Genomic DNA, 16,700 nt, shown 5'->3' on the forward strand with positions numbered 1-16,700 from the left:
AAAAACATCTGGAGCACACCAGTTTGGGGAAGACTGTTCTAGCTCAACTTAAAAGAGCAAGGGGGAGAAAAGTGGAGATAGGAGGCTCAGTATTGTGCTCTGCACAATTTTGTTGTATATAATTGCCCGAGGCGGGGGACACACACACAGGTTTTCTTTTTCTTTGGTCAGTTATATTCTGTTAAGCAAAAGCTCCCATGTAATGGTTGCCATGATTTTTCACTATGTGCCTTTGTGCTCCTTTTGAAATTACATTATGATAAAAATAAAAATGGTTCTAATTTTCTTCCTCTAAGTTTCCTCCTCCTTCTTTTAAATTAAAAATGTATAAGGTTTTTTAACCTGTGCTTTCTGGTCTGAGATTAGAGCTGCTGCTCCTTCTTAAAAAGAAGTAGTTTTTAAAATTCCCTTGTTTATTAATAGGCATACTCATTTTTTATAGGGGTATTGCATGCGGGGCATTGTGAGAAATTGTTTTAGTCCTCAGATAGGTGAAAGGTAAGGTTTGTCAAATAGGTGAACAGTCCAAAAATTAAAACAAGAAAGCACAGCATAAAACAATATAAAATACGAAAGCTTAATGCCACAATATAACAGTACAGCCAGAATAAAATATAGCAGCAATGCAGAGATTTAAAATACAGATTTAAAACACCAGTGCTAAAAGACTAGGAAGCTAAAATGCTAAAATACTGGGAGAATAAAAAGGTCTTCACCTGGCGCCGGAAGGAGTACAATGTAGGCGCCAGGCGAACCTCTCTAGGGAGCCCCTAGATGCTCCTTCCAAGTTTTTCTTCTTCTGTCGGTTTCGAATGCATCTTTACCCTACATGAGATTTCAAAGAACTGTTCCCCGTCTTAGGGAAGCAGTGGGCAGGGAATAGGTTGAGAATCCCATAATTTCTCACTGCTGCTTCACTCCAAATACTGCCCCCTCCCCCAGTTGAAGTGGCTTTTATGTACTTTAAAAAAAAAATAACCATCAGGATTTTGTTACAAGCATTTTTGCCTAGTTAGGTTCTAAGTATGTGCATAAATCCATGGGAGAGAACTGTAAAGTTTCCAGTGGTGTCTCTTAATGGTTCAATAATTTTGGCTATGAAGTAGTTTCAGAAACCTCCTGTAAAAGCCATTTCTGTCATTCCCTCCCTCCCCCGCTTCAGTTGCCTGTTAAATGAAGCCCCTTCCCCCCAAAGTCAGTTTTTTTGTCTCATAATTCTCCAAAGAGCTTATCTACTTTGGATGTTCTTAGTTTATTGAGTTCATTTTTAATGCCATGTTCAGTTGTTAGCTCAGGGTTGGTTGGTTGTTCCTGTTGAGTATAATTCAGAATGAAATTGTTATCAAATCAAGGTAGTGTAGTGTTTCCTAGGTGTTTGTAAGTATACAGGTTTTAGGGCCCTTTCAGACAAAGTGATAAGGATCCTGAGATTCATTAAGTTCTTATTTTGCTATTAACTTCTTATTTCTGCTTGGTTGTCACTAGATGATTCCAAGTTTTGGTCCTCCCCCCCCCACAAGTTTAATTGGGTTATTCTGTACTTAACATTGTTTACGATCTGTGAAGAGCATCCTGTGTTGTCTTCTAATATTGTGCATTATTTTCTATAGTCTATCTAAGCATATAGAAGAACCATCCTCAGCAATAATAAGCAAGCAAAACATAGGAAAAAAGAATAGAGATTTTGTTGTTGCTGAATTTAGGAGGCGTGAGGGAGAGCTCTCCCATGATCCTATTGAACTAAGTATATAAGCTAACAAGGCATCCCGCTGGAGCATTCAGAAGACACACTGAAGTCCATTGATGACATTCTTGTTTTAGTCATGTGATTGATAAAGTTGCATGAGAGAGAGAGACTTTAATGCTAATATAATCAGGGGACAAGCTGTACTCGTTACACAGACTTGCCAGATGTTTTGGTTTAACCCCAACAGTTTGGGTTTGTGCCTCTTTTTGGCCGCTCGTACAGCTATAATATCGAGATTAACTAGTGCCAGCTGTTAAAATTTCTTTCCTATGAGGTTCAGGACAGGGGTCCATGATGCTATTATCATGAACATTGAGAGGAAAAGACCAATATTTACTTGTTCACCTTGTAAGAATTACTATTAAGATCTTAAGACTATTACTATCTTGAAAATTCTTGGCGTATTTCATCACTGCTTGAAATTGTTGTGAAACATGATGACTCTTGTGAAGAATGAGTTTTTGAGAAGACAAGTCAACTATATGGCCATAGTTTCGGAGTATTAGCTGTTCCAGGTCTAGGAAGGGGAAACTGAACAGATGAGAACAGTTCAAAAGTAAACTGGATGGTTTATACCTGTACTATTAGTCTCACTTGCTGTGTTTGTGTTTCACTTTTGAAGTCTTACAGGTAGAGCTCTTGTTGATTTCTTGAAGAGTTAAGAGCTGCACATCTCCTCCTCCTCCTCTGTTTTGTATCATGGCTATATACAGTTTTATTAAGTCTAAGCATTGGTAACAATAATGTATATTTCATTTGAAAAGTATGTTTCAAATACATTATTCCCTTCTTCTATGATATTGTTTCTAAAACCAACCCATTACAATTGATATTTGCATTTTTCAGTTTAGAAAAATAGCTTTCTTAGATAAGCCTGTCCCTAATCTGTAGAAAAACTGATATAACTAACAACACTGAATTCTGTTAGTTACAAATCTTATACACATTCCATTAATGCAGAATATAAGGCCCTCCAAATGGTGAGGCGGGGAAGGGATGTTGGAGGAGAATGTGGTGGAGGAGGGTAGGGTTATGGGTAATATCCTACAGAGCCCTTGCACAGGCGGCCGAAGCCTGCTGGCCCCAGTTAGCGTGCAGCCCCTACTGCCTGCCGCAGCGATGTAGCACTTATTGGGGGAAGCGCCTGCAATGAATGGATATGCTCGTTCCTGGAAGAGGCGTGACCTGCCCCTTATTTATTATTTATTTTTATTTAATACATTTCTTAATCGCCCATCTGGCTGGTTACCCGGCTACTCTGGATGATGCGCACAATATAAACAATAAAATTACTCAGCTTCCAGGAAAAAGCATTTCCACACATTGTGGCCACAACATCGCTGCTTGCTGGCGGTAGAAGCCGCACATGCACAGGGGCCAGCAGGCTTCACAAGGCCTCTGTAGGATACTACCCTCTGTGTCTGCCTCCTGTCTGCTGATGCTTTGCTGGAAATTGTACTCTCCTAGCCCTACTTTGACTTGGTGAAATGGTGGCCAGGAACTAGAGACACATGGAGAAGGAGGAACAAATAGTTCTTCCTTGAGTGGCACAACTTGAAATTGGCTGTTATTGAACTTAGTTCTATATATTTCTTTTCCATATGTTCCACCCCACATGCTCCATTCAACATATGGGGCCTTGCTATGGGTATCATTGCTGGATGAGAGATGTCGAACAGCCACTAGGATCAGGGCCTTTTTGGTAGTGGCATCTATGGAATGCTTTTCTGATGGAAGTTCATCAGGCTGTGATATACGTATTTAAATGCTAGCAAAAACATGGCAGCTCCACAAGGCTTTTAGCTGACCATTCTCTTAACTTCATTATTTTAGTGATGTTATCTCTGTGCCTGATGTTTTATATATTTGAGTTTTTGTAATTTCATATTGGATGTTTTATGTGTTGTTTGATATTTTATTTTGTAAGCTGGTTTTTCACTTCGTGAAAAAAGGCAGGATACAAGTTCTTAAATAAAATAAAACTATTGTTGAATTATGAATTTTGAGTTGTTTGGGAGCAAGAAAACAGGATCTCAGGTTTGGACATCACAATAAGCTATCTCTTTCTGATTAGTTTTACTGCATTCTGCCATAAGGCAGGGAGAAGGGTAAATACACACTAAAACTCATACTAGTTTGAAAGCTTGCCAAAGTATGTAACGCCTAAAAGGCTCTCTGTTTCAAAAAGGCTCTGTGTTTCAACAACCCCTTGCAGCCCCTTAGCATATCTCGAGATGTAAAATATCCAGAAATTTTGAAGCCTAGGGGGAAAAAAACATTTTTTTCTGGGTTTTTTTGGAAAAAACTGATTGGGAGAAGCATTGAATATATGCAATACTTTTGTTTGTGTGCTCTTTAAAGATATAAAGCCTCTTACCTTAGGAACATAACATATTATATATAACTTGGTTTGTTCATAAAATTATCATTAAAATTAAAAGCATTTAAAAGTGAACTTAGAAAGCAATCCTATGGGATTGCTGCTCTGTAGATGGAGGGCCCCAAGATCAGACCCCTGTGTCTACACTAAGGCAGGCAGGGTGGGCGGAACGATAGAGGTGTTTTTGTCTTCTGTTCCTGCTGTTTAAGCATATTTAGCTAAATGGGCCTCTGAGCCTGTCTAGCTGACTTATTTCTTAGTATGAGGGGATGGGAATGGAGAGGCTCATGGATCCAGCAGATCCATGGCTCGCTGTTGCCCACCATGATGCCTCCTTTTCTCCATTCCCGACCTTCCTGTCGTGACCTTGAAAGAGGAGCCGCCATGGAGCTTTTCATGGCAGCTGGGAGGGGGGGTGAATCCTCATGTGGAGGTTGTAGCTGTGTCTATGGCCTGCAGTTGGGGGAATCCACCATATCTTACATTCCCTGGGACACCCTCCCCAAGACCAAAGGATTGCTTCTGTCAATAAATTTGTAATCATTGTCTGAATATTTTATACTTTTAAATTTAATACGAAACATAATAATTTTACAATAAAACCAAGTTATGCATAATATATTTTCGGTTTGTATTTTATATCTGACCAGAGGGAACTTGCAAGTAGTCCCTGAATCATCCTGGAAGATAGAAGAAGCTGGAAGAATTGGGAGGCAGAGGCAGTCTCGTGTACAGCATCTGCTAGAGAAAAGATTTCTATTTGGTATTGTGTACGTATGCAAAGCTACTAAGGAAGATCACTGGTTTGAAGGCCTGAGCTGCAATGCTATGCAACTGGACAAAGTGGGATTTCTAATAAACTTGGCATAGGAGTGGAAAGAAGCCTACAAGAGTAAATATAATACATGATGTATTATGCAGTCATAGTTTTTAATATCAGATGTCAGATATTTTCCCTCGCAGCTCTTTAAAAAAAAAACCCTTTTAACACAATCTGTTTGATTAATGGTTATGATTTACTTTTATCCGTCATGCACTAACTGTCAAAATGCCAGTTCTTCTGCTTCAGCTCTGTCCATTTGCCTTTCATATGTCTAGTCATTAACCACCACCCCTAAGAGATTTTACAGCTGTTGATGTTTCCCAGGCACCACCTAATTCAGTATTCTGTAGGCTTGTGTGTGTGTGTGTGTGTGTGTGTGTGTGTATATATATATATATATATATATATATATACACATCCGCTTGTATTGGGGGTTTCCTACTTGTGGCAAAAAGTTATCCATCTTTGCTATAGCCAGCCTTTGGTGATGGAGATGTGAAGTCTGCAAAGCCTGTGTAATGACATTGTGTGTGAGGAATATATGTATATACTAGCCTTATTCAGGTGTTCAATACTTGAATAGAGCAAACATGTGATGAGAGGAAGCATTCCAGCTCCACCCCTCTCTGTTGCATTTGTCACCCTCAACTTATCGAGGGTGACTGCTGTATCCATGGAGGCTGTCCATGGATACAGGAGGTTCTCCTCTTCAGACAGTTGCTTTCCATGAGTAGAGGGTGATGAACACGACCAAGGAGAGGGATGTGGTTGGAACGCTCCCTCTTGTCACATGTTTGCCCTATTCAGGTACAAAATGCCTGAATAGGACTACTAGTTTTTTGATATGAGATAATTTCAGTGCTGGCTGATAAGGTGGGAAAGAAAGCAGTAATGGTTGTTATCAAGCAGTGACTGATGGCAGAGGGGCTTTGGCCCTTTCTAGTGTTGATTTCTTGGAAGCTGCTGTGGCAGGGATAGTTGGTGCCAGGGTTGATTTGATTTAAATCATGATTTAAATAGCTTCTCTGAATGACTCAATTTTATGATTTAAATCACAGTTTAAATCACTAGTGAGAAAGATTCTAGTTAATCATCATTTTTAGTAGACGTACATTATTGTTCAATATAACCTCAGTACATATTCAGAGATGTAGGTTTCATTAGAAGGTAGGTACACATGCAGCAGGAGTTTCCTCAGGAGTCTGGCTGCATGAATATGTTCTGTTCACTTTTGGTTTCACTTTCTATTCCCCTCCCCTACCCCTTGCATTTTTATCCAGACTCTTCCTCCTTGTTCAGATCTATTCCATCTCCCCAAATTCTCTGTTCATTGACCTTCTCTATCTTTGCAGTTAGTGAGAGGCAAGGTCTTGAGAGAGCAAGAACTTCTGTACATCACCTGCAGTACAGATAACTGATCAGGTTATCTCCATCTCCATAAACTGCTGTTAACATATTAAATATAATTAGAAGTTTTATTATTAGTATTCATGATGATATCTTTGACCTAGGATCCTTTTTTACTAATTGTTTTAAGAAAATTTTGAAATCTGACTCATAAAAAAAAATGCGATTTAAATTTTTAAACATCTTTTTTTTTTAAAGATCACTGATTTTTTTTTAAAATCAACCCTGGTTTCTGCAGCATTGTACAAGTGTACAACTGGTGATTAGTCAGCAGTACCCTGAATAGATATGGGGCAATGGCCTTTATAGAGATACTTGAAGATTCCATTTGGTCTGCATTTTTAAGTGAACTTATCTGGTTTGCGCTTCCCAGACAAATATGCAGGTTGGAATAGTTATCCTTTTAGTTTTGCACTTCTCTGAATTTTGTGATACTGTTCTTAGATAGAAAAAACTACCAAATTGTGTGCAAAAGTCCATCTTTTATGATAAAATGCATATGAGATGTATATTTTGTGACTTAGAAAAAAAACTCACAGATTTTTGGAAATGGGACAGAATGAACATTTAAATAATCTGAACATGACATGACCTGGAACTAGACTGATTGATCCATCCCAACTTCATCATCTTTCTTTCTTTCTTTCTTTCTTTCTTTCTTTCTTTCTTTCTTTCTTTCTTTCTTTCATTTCTATACCACCTTTCTGAAGCCAACCAAGGCAGTTTACAAAGATTTCAGAAAACAAAAACTGTAATCAAATAAAAGCACAGTAAAACATTACAACACCGTTAAAAACATAGCAAAAGCCAGGGTGTTATATGAGCTGCCCCCTACCTTTGTTGCCTCCAGAATAAGGCTGCTGGTAAATTCATAGTGCTCCCCTTCCTCTCATTTGCCAATCGGTGGAAGTGACTGTTTAATACTTTCTGCCCTACCTCCCTGGCTGCCGCAACATGAATAAAATGCATGCAAGATAGTGAAAGAGAAAGAGCAGTCTGTTGTAACTTGACGGCTCCTTTCTGGTTTCTTGATGCTTTACGAGTAGGTTTTATCTTAATGTCACTGTAATTCAGTTTTGTTAAATCAAATTTAAGTAATTTTATGATTGAAGCATTTCCCATAAATGTCTCTTCCAAGCCACTTGCTAAAAATTGCTCAACACAGTTTTAGTACATCAAAGTGTTCTCACTAAATAATGTATAATTTTTGGACTGGACATGCTACAATTTGGAATATCTCACTCTGGCACTATACAATGAAATGCATAAAAAGCTTCTGCTAGGATTTAATAGTTATTTAATGGTAGCCTTTAAGTGGGCATAATTATTTCAGTCTTTCAGGCTTTTATCCTCCAGCTCTGGTACATTGTATTGTAAATGACAAAAGCTTTCAGAATGTGTTCTCAAATATTTTGTGTTCAATTTTGTATCCTCCCTCTTGAGGAGATTTTGCTATTTTAATTTGTTTTCCTATATTTTTAAAAGATGAGGGGAAGGGGGAGACAAATGTAAGGTACAGGAATGGCACTTTGACATATGCATCACTTGGAAATATGTTGATAATACTGAATCAGTATTAGTCTGTGTTTAAAAGAAGAGATTTGCAGATAAGTTGGAGTGTAGCATCTTAAAAAAATACTTACATAATCTAGAATGTCATGGTGAAAGTGTGCAGTTTTTCCTTTGAACATACCTTTTAAGATTAAACCAAGATGGTTTACTTGTATTAGGAACATAGGCCTTCTACCAGGTCAGAGTATTTGCCCACTTAGCACGGTATTATCTACTTACTGGCAGCTGCTCTCCAAGGTCTCAGGCAGGGGTGTTTCCCAATATCTCTTCCCTGATCATCTTAACTGGAGATGTCAGGAATTTACCTGCATGCAAAACATGTGCTCTTCCACTGAACTATGGTCCTTCCCCGAAGTGTATCTAGAAAGAACAGTAATAATTATTCCACAATAGCATAGTACCTGGGGCAAGTGATAGTAAATACAGTATTGTTTCAAATATATAAAGGAATCAAGGAAAAACAGGAAGTCTTATCTTTTGAAGGACCAGAGACTTTTCACACCATTAGCACTGCAGTTTGCTACAGAAGATGTAATCCCTAGAGCAGGGCATTAAACCTTTTTAAGCCCAAGGGCTGAATTCAGTTTTGGAGAAGCTCTTGGGGACTGCATTCCGCTGGTGGTCAGGGACGAAAGCAAAAAAGGGTGGGGCCAAATGACCAGAAATACCAAAAACACCAGTATATTTTAACTTGAAGCTCTTATTGCCAGTAATTAAGTCTTAGGAGAAGCATTTCAACCTTTTAGAATGGGAAAAAACGGCTAAAGCCAGGAAACCACCAAGTGATTAGTGACTGGGGAAAAGGAAGTGTGGCCAGGGGGTGGGGGCATCTAGGGAATGCTGGAGGGCTGGATTTGGCCCCCAGGTAGGCTAGATTTGGCCAATGGGCCTGTGGGTCAACACCCTTGTCCTAAATCTGTGTAAAGGTAAAGGTAAAGGTGTCCCCAACCAGTCATGTCCGACTCTAGGGTGCGGTGCTCATCCCCGTTTCTAAGCCGAAGAGCCAGTGCTGTCTGAAGACACTTACTTGGTCATGCAGCTGGCATGACTGAACAGGTGCACGGAACGCTGTTACCTTTCCCGCCAAAGCGGTACCTATTTATCTACTTGCAATTTCTTGCTTTCGAACTGCTAGGTTGGCAGGAGCTGGGACTGAAAACGGGAGCTCACTCCGTCACGCGGCACTCGGGTCTTGAACTGCTGTCCTGCCGACCTTCCGGTGTGCAGTTCAGCGTAGACTCAGACATTTGAAATCAATAAGTGTGGCATATTTAGAGAATTGCATACCTCAGTTGTATCAAAGTGTATGGAATTTGTTGTTTAGTGCTGTGCCTTTTTCAGAATCTGGAAGACCAAATCTTGCTTGCTTGCCAGGTTTTACAGACCCCATGACTGCAGTCAACTACATATAGCCATTTCCTTTTTTAAAAGAAATGAAACTAGAAGATGCTTGAGTTTCTATGTTACCAGCTAGGGTACAGGAGCTATTGCACTATTACTGTGCCCTCACTACTCCTGCTGAGTTTGAAAGAAGCAGTAGAGCTGGGCTCTCCAGTGCGGTACTCACAGACACCTCTCTTGGCACCTGCAAGGCTCTCTGTCCCTTCTGATTTTTATTGTGTTTCTTAGGATTCTTTGTAACAAAAAAATAACCAGGAAACTGACATGCTGCAAAAGCATTATGCTGCTTCCAGCACCATCTTTATGTGGGTTGAAAAGAGTGTTCTTGTGTTTTGGAGCTCTGCCTTAAACTTAAGTTTTTGGGCAAGTTACTTTTCTCTTAATCTCTTCAGTTTGTCTTCTGGGAAATTAGTGTTTTGTGACTGGCTTTGCTCACCATGGCAGCCATTTTATGAATGGGCAAGCCTTCCTCTGACAACCATTTCGTGAGAGCACCCATGATACTCTCTCGAAATTCCAAATGTGCCCACTGCCCCCCCCCCCAAATAGTGGGTAGGACTATTAATTTGAAGTGAGGGCTGCTGGTTCCAGTTTCAGTGGGGTGGTGATTGCATTCTGGTTTTTACTTAGAACCAGCCAGAACTCTAAAGGTGCTATCCAAGGTGCTGAACCCCATTCCCAAAATGGGTTCAAAATCTTGGATAGCACCTGTATTGCTCTGGCTGGTTCTAACTAAAACCCAGAATGGAAGCACCTCCCCTCTGAAACTGGAGCCACCAAACGCCACTACTAATTTCGTCACATGTAACACAAGCGCCATCCTGTAGAAAATTATCATGTCAGGAAAAAGTGCTAAGCCCGGCTCTCTTTTCAGTATACACAGAAGTTTTATTTCTTGAGAGGTAGTCCAGATGTGTAAGTCCCACCTGCAGCCTTAAATAATGCAGACCAGGACATTTTTTCTTGTTTTTGCTGATTTTGCTCCTTTGTGTAAATTGGCCCATGGTAGTCCTTACATAAGTCAATATTATCTCTCTATTGCAGGCTAGGGTCTTAGGCAGAAAGTTAATAGCTTGTCTAAGACTACCCAGTGGGTTCAGGAATGAGGTAAGATTTCAGTCACAAATCTCCTGCTCATAGCTTAGTGTGTTAACCACTGGGCTGCGCTAGTTTTCATTTTTTTGCTGCACTGTTACTTAGTGTATGATTTTACATCTAGTGCAGTTTTGTTAACATCAGTAGTGAGCAAAGGAACAAGAAGCTTCAATGTTTAATTTTAAATGGAAATACTTCCCTCTGTTTTAGAAACGATCAGCATTCAACACTGAAGGCAGTATCAGGAATATTCCATGAGGAGTGCTGTTAATTTGGATATTTTAGTTGCATGTGGTTTTCTACAATTTGCATAATATTTTCATGAATGTTATAAATGCTAAGTTGTAAATGGAGAACATCTCACCCGGTGTTCTCATTTCACCCAGAAATGTGGAAAACCTGACTCGGACCTTTTAGAACCTTAACACAGATTTAGAAATCATGGGTATATTTGAACTTTTAAAACTTTTCTGCCCCTTTATCATCATTTCCTATTATATTTTAAAACTTATCTCTTTCCATAAGAATTATATTTGTAGAACCTTTATAAATATAAACATATTTATTATTAAAATCATGAAATTACTGTTTTTAAATAACTGAATATATAATCTTTCTCTTTCTGTTTAACCTTTTATGCTCTTTTGGGCTAACTCTGTTGCTTTAACTGCTGTAGTTATTGTTTAAAATTGCTTGGCTTTGGTACCTGGTTCAAAATTTCACCTTTTTTAGTAGTGATATTTGATTTGAAGATTGGAACTCCCAGATGAGGTAACTGGAAAACAGTATCAAAATGGTGCAATCCCCAAATATTCACATTTTGTTTAGAAAATGTTGTACTAGTGGAATTATTATGGAAATTACAGCTGCTGTGTATGTAGGAAGGTCCTAAAAAAAGAATAGTGTTCAGAAAACATTTTAATTAGTATGATACTATTTAAACTCAGTATTCTAATCAGGATTCTTGTTGCATATCTGATTTTAATTGGAGTTGTATGGTAGAGACTCGGTGTGCAGTGTCACTTTCTGAAATAGTATTTACTCTCTGTATATACCCATTTATTGGTAAATTCTATTAGTTAACATTTTAACTGAAATTTTATTAAGTTTTTAAGGTAGATGAATGGATGTTATTAGCCCATAAACATATTAAAAGCCCACAGCATCCTCACATTCATTTTGTGGCACATGAATGACCTGAAAGAACAGAAAAACACTCTCCCAATTAGGGATGTACGAAAGTCACTTACCTTTTGACGAAATGTGATTCGAGGTGGGGGGGAGGCGCCCCGTCCCTCCCCCTGAAATTCTGCCTGGGGGAGAGGTGCCCCGTCCCTTCCCCCCGAAATTCTGGCCGAGGGGGAGGTGCCCCGTCCCTCTCCCCTGAAATTCTGGCCGGGGGGAGGCGCCCCGTCCCTCCCGCCGCAAATCCTGGCCGGCCGGGTCTGCAAAAGGCGGCGGCCGTAGCTGCCGCCGTTTGCGTCCCTGCAGTCAGCCGTGATAGGCTGCGTAAATGTTTACATAGCCTATCATGGCTGAGTAAAAAACAACAACAATAACCATGTGTACGCAAATGGCGGCGCCCATGGGCGCCGCCATTTGTGTTCCTTATTTTGGCACGTCTAGTCTACGTAAACATTTACGTAGACTACGGCGAAAATAAGGGGAACGCAGATAGGACAGATGCTATGCTATTTGCGTTCCCCTTATTTTCGCCGTAGTCTACGTAAATGTTTACGTAGACTAGACGTGCCAAAATAAGGAACGCAAATGGCGGCGCCCATGGGTGCTGCCATTTGCGTACGTGCGGTTTTTTTTTTTTACTCAGCCGTAATAGGCTATGTAAACGTTTACGTAGCCTATCATGGTATTTTTTAAAAATCTAGCCGTGATAGGCTACGTAAATCTTTACGTAGCCTATCACGTTTTTATTTTTTTTTACTGGAAATGGCGGTGGCGGCAGCCGGTCGGAAGACCGGCCGCCGCAGCCACTGCTGCCGAACCGCTGCCAAACCGCCGCTGGAGCCGCTGCCGCCGCCAGGAAGATTTGCCCAAGGTAAGTCCCGTCCCGAGGGGGTGGCGGGGGGTGGCAGACCGTTTCACCACTGATTTCGGGGGGCCGAATGCGCTGGCATTCACCCTCCCCGAGATTCGTGGCAAAATTCTCTGACATCCCTACTCCCAATATACAAAGGTTTTCCTGGTTGGTTCTTTGGTTTCTTACAGTTTCAGGGGCTGGGCGATGCTCTTTGGCCATAGTCCCTCACTGTTGCAAGGGTATCACTATACTTACATTATTTTTCTGCTGAAGTACCATTATGATCTGCAGATAGGTGAGGGTTTAAAGCAGGTCTATCCCATCCAGCAGGCATAACTCAAGGATAGGGGCTTACTGTAAGACCAGTTGAATCTCAACAATGGTATTCTATAAAAAGCTTTATGGGGACTGTCTGCTAAAATAAGTGCAATGAGGTAGATGAACAAGTGCATTAAACTCTGTTGAGTACTCCACTCATTTATAAGAACCCACTTCACACATATTCCTGCTCTAACCCAATACATTTGGTAATCACTGAGTTTTATAAAAATAAAGTTTAAATATTAATTTTATAGAAACAAATACATTTTTCATCTTGAAAAGAGTTCATGGTAATTGTGCTTTTCAGTTAGACACAACATAATAGATGTATTCAAACATTTAGTGGTTTCATTTTAGATCTCTTCCATAACATCCCGCTATGTTGACCATATTCTGTGTATACATAAAGGCATATTTCTTCTAACTTCAAAACTAAATATTGTAGCATATTGTACATTGTAGCAATGAATGGGTCCTTGGCCCTTGCATCTATAGTCTAGTTTGGCCTTGCTGACTAAGAAACATTTACTCATGAAGAAAGAAAGTGTAAAAAAAAAAATTGAGAACATATTCTCCCTGCACCCTTTTTTTAAATAACTGTGAAAATATCTTATTTAAGGATTATTCTCAACTTCATGCAATTAGGTGGCAAATAAATAAGGGTGCAATCCTATGCGTGTTTGGCCAGAAAAAAGTCCTACAGCTCCCAGCATTCCCCAGCCAGCCATGCTGGCTGGGGAATGCTGAGAGTTGTAGGACTTTTTTTTCTGTCTAAATATGCATAGGATTGTGCCCTGAGTATAATGCTTCATTGAAAGGATTTAAATCTGGGCTAAAAAGGACATTTAATGTTAATGTTGCATGCATTCATAAAGCTTTATTTTTTCAATTAGTTCTGGACCAACTCATGAGTTACATATTTTTGTGTATGTCCAGATACAACCAGATTTGTTCTATATATCTTCCAACTGGTTATTTTGTTATGAGGTTAGTAATGGTACAGCAGGACTCACAGTGCTGGTTCAGATGTAACACTTATGTAAACCACAGTTTAGCATTATGAAAATAAGCTACAGCAACTTAGACTTGCATACACCTCCTCTTCCTCCAGCACGGCCAAGAGGGGATCAGATGCTTTCACTCCATTTTAGATTAACTGCAGTTTAGCATGTCGCTCAAACTCTACACTGTGGTTAATCTTTATTATGGTCACTGGAAACAAGCCAGCTTGGTAAACCATGGCTTGAAGTTGGCCTGTTTCACCATGAATAAGAATAACTACAATTTATCAGGTTGGGGTGACACAGCAAACCATGATAAATAGAAAAGAGAAGCTAAAGCTTTTGAACTTCCCATTGTGGTTGTGTTGGGGCAAGTGAAGGAAGTGTATGAGTCCAGGGCTTAGCATTATGTATGAACCAGATCATTTGTTGATACTGGCTTTACTGTTCTTCTACCACATTAATGATCCCGTTCCACAAGGAGATATGTATGGCAAATCCAATATTCACTTGTGGCCTTTTAGTTCACCTGGGAAAGACACTGAAATTTCATATTATCAGCTATCTTTGATGTTACCTAAGGTAACCCACTATTGTGTTTATTGGTTTCGGGCCGATTTTCATCAGTATCTTTAAAGTTGTTTTCAGAAGTTTAGGTTGTTGGCCAGACCTTCAACAAAGTTACTGTTTTATAAATCAGATTTCAAAATGCTTCTCTAAATGGCACCTGGGTTTTGCTGACTTTTCACTCTTGACTTTCTCAGTTTTTCTCGTCACTTTTCTTTATATGATTCTCCTTGTCAGCTTCTCACCTTTTGTGCCCTGCTATGGCAACTATATACAATGGAAAATGTATGTACATAATTTAGACATGCCTGTGACAGCACCAAGGAATGACACATTAATTTATAGTCACACTGCTCCAGAATTGATTGTGGGTAAAATATTCTTCAAATGCAAGGTTAACCCTCCCCCCGTGCCACTGCAGCTAAACCTTTGAGGAGGGTGGAAGATTGCTGGGAGACAAGAGGTGACTTGGGATGACCTCAGTTTGACCTGGTTCACATGATCAATTTGAGCCATGGTGGCTTAAAGCCATGGTGGCTTGTGGCACATGCTGGGTGCCCATTGGCACCCATTCCATAACCCACCCTCCACTCATAGGCCCATGGGCACCCGGCATGTGTGGCAAGCCATGGGAGCTTATTTAAGCCAGCATGGCTCAAACTGATCATGTGAATGCAGCCTTTATCTTGCAGTCTACACCTGGATCTTGCAAGTTTGGGGGACAGGTAGTAGGACTGTAAAAGCTTGATTTGTTTTCCCTAACCATGCCTCGGGGTAAGCTGGCAGCATGTCAGGGGTTCTGCTTCAACATAGACAGTAAAGTTGACTCCTAAGTAGTGGATGGCAATCTTAAACAGCCATTTCAAGCCTTTAAGTAGACCCTCTCTTTCAGCATGATTCATTTTACAGTGCTTGAGCAATGGACTCAAGCACATACCACCTTTCATCAAAAAAAGAAGAACCCAGGACAGTTTGTTAAAAACAAAACAAATCATAAGAACAACACCTCCCCAGTAAAAACATAAAATACAGTCAACATACAGTGTCTTGCATAAGTATTCACCCCCTTTGACTTTTTCACGTTTTGTTGTGTTACAACCTGGAATTAAAATGGATGTAATTCGAATTTTCTGTCACTGATCAACACAAAATAGTCCATAATGTAGATTTTTCTCCCCACTTCAACAAATATTTATGAAATTATTTACAAATAAAAACCTGAAAAGTCTGGATTACATAAATATTCATCTCCTTTGCTGTGACACCCTAAGTAAGCTTTGGTGCAACCAACTACCTTCAGAAGTCACAGAATTAGTTGAATGGAGTCCATCTGTGTGCAATTCAAGTGTCACATGATCTCAGATTAAATACACCTGTTTTTGGAAGGCCCCAGAGTTTGTTGGAGAGCATATCTAAACAAACAGCATCGTGAAGACCAAGGAGCTATCCAAACAAGTCTGGAATAAAGTTCTGGAGTGTTGGGTTATAAAAAAAAAAATCCCAAACTTTGAACATCCCCCTGGAGCACTGTTAAATCCATTATTACAAAATGGAAAGAATATGGCATAACTGTGACTCTGCCAAGAGAAGGCTGTCCACCAAAACTCAGTGTCCGGGTAAGGAGGGCATTAGTCAGAGACGCAACCAAGAGGTAACTCTGAAGGAGTTGGAGAGTTCCACAGCTGAGATGGGAGAAACCGTCCATGGGACAACTATCACTTGGATGCGTCACAAAGCTGGGCTTTATGGAAGAGTGGTGAGAAGAAAGCCATTGCTGAAAAACCCCCATATCAAATCCCATTTGGATTTTGCCAAAAGGCATGTGGGAGACACAGCAAACATGTGGAAAAAGGTTCTGTGGTCTGATGAGACCAAGATTGAACTTTCTGGCCTTACCACAAAATGTTATGGATGGTGCAAAGCCAATAGTGCTCATCACCCTAAGAACATCATCCCCATGATGAAGCGTGGTGGTGGCAGTATCATGTGGGGATGCTCTTCCTTGGAAGGGACTGGAAAAATGGTCAGGATTGAGGGCAAGATGAATGGAGCCAAATACAGGGCATTTCTAGAGGAAAACCTGTTTCAGTTTGCAAGGGACCTGGGACTGGGGTGGAGGTTCACCTTCCAGCAGGACAATGACCCTAAACACACAGCCAAAGTTACACTGGAGTGGTTTAAAAACAAGAACCTGAATGTCTTCGATGGCCCAGTCAAAGCTGCGATTGAGAATCTGTGGCAAGACTTGAAAATTGCTGTTCACCCATCCAACCTGACAGAGCTTGAGCAATTTTGCCAAGAAGAATGGGCAAAAATTGCAGGATCCAGATGCTCAAAGCTGGTAGAGA

General features: G+C 40.2%; 1 protein-coding gene across 4 annotated transcripts in view; it reads left to right on the forward strand.

Annotated features, from left to right (window-relative positions):
- Positions 1 to 16,700, forward strand: part of CHST15 (carbohydrate sulfotransferase 15) — a 121,577-nt gene that overhangs the window by 11,116 nt on the left and 93,761 nt on the right. The window contains exon 2 of one of the 4 annotated variants that reach the window (XM_084845969.1): positions 4,778 to 5,019. The exons of 2 other annotated variants lie outside the window; for them this stretch is intronic. The gene's annotated coding sequence lies outside the window, so the exon portion shown is untranslated. The remainder of the gene's footprint in view (positions 1 to 4,777; positions 5,020 to 16,700) is intronic. One more of the 4 variants, XM_084845968.1, reaches the window with a different exon arrangement.

The sequence above is a fragment of the Heloderma suspectum genome, chromosome 3 (assembly GCF_057233095.1).
Source record: "Heloderma suspectum isolate Gila_16-S chromosome 3, 16-S_ref, whole genome shotgun sequence".
Taxonomy (NCBI): Eukaryota; Metazoa; Chordata; class Lepidosauria; order Squamata; family Helodermatidae; genus Heloderma; species Heloderma suspectum.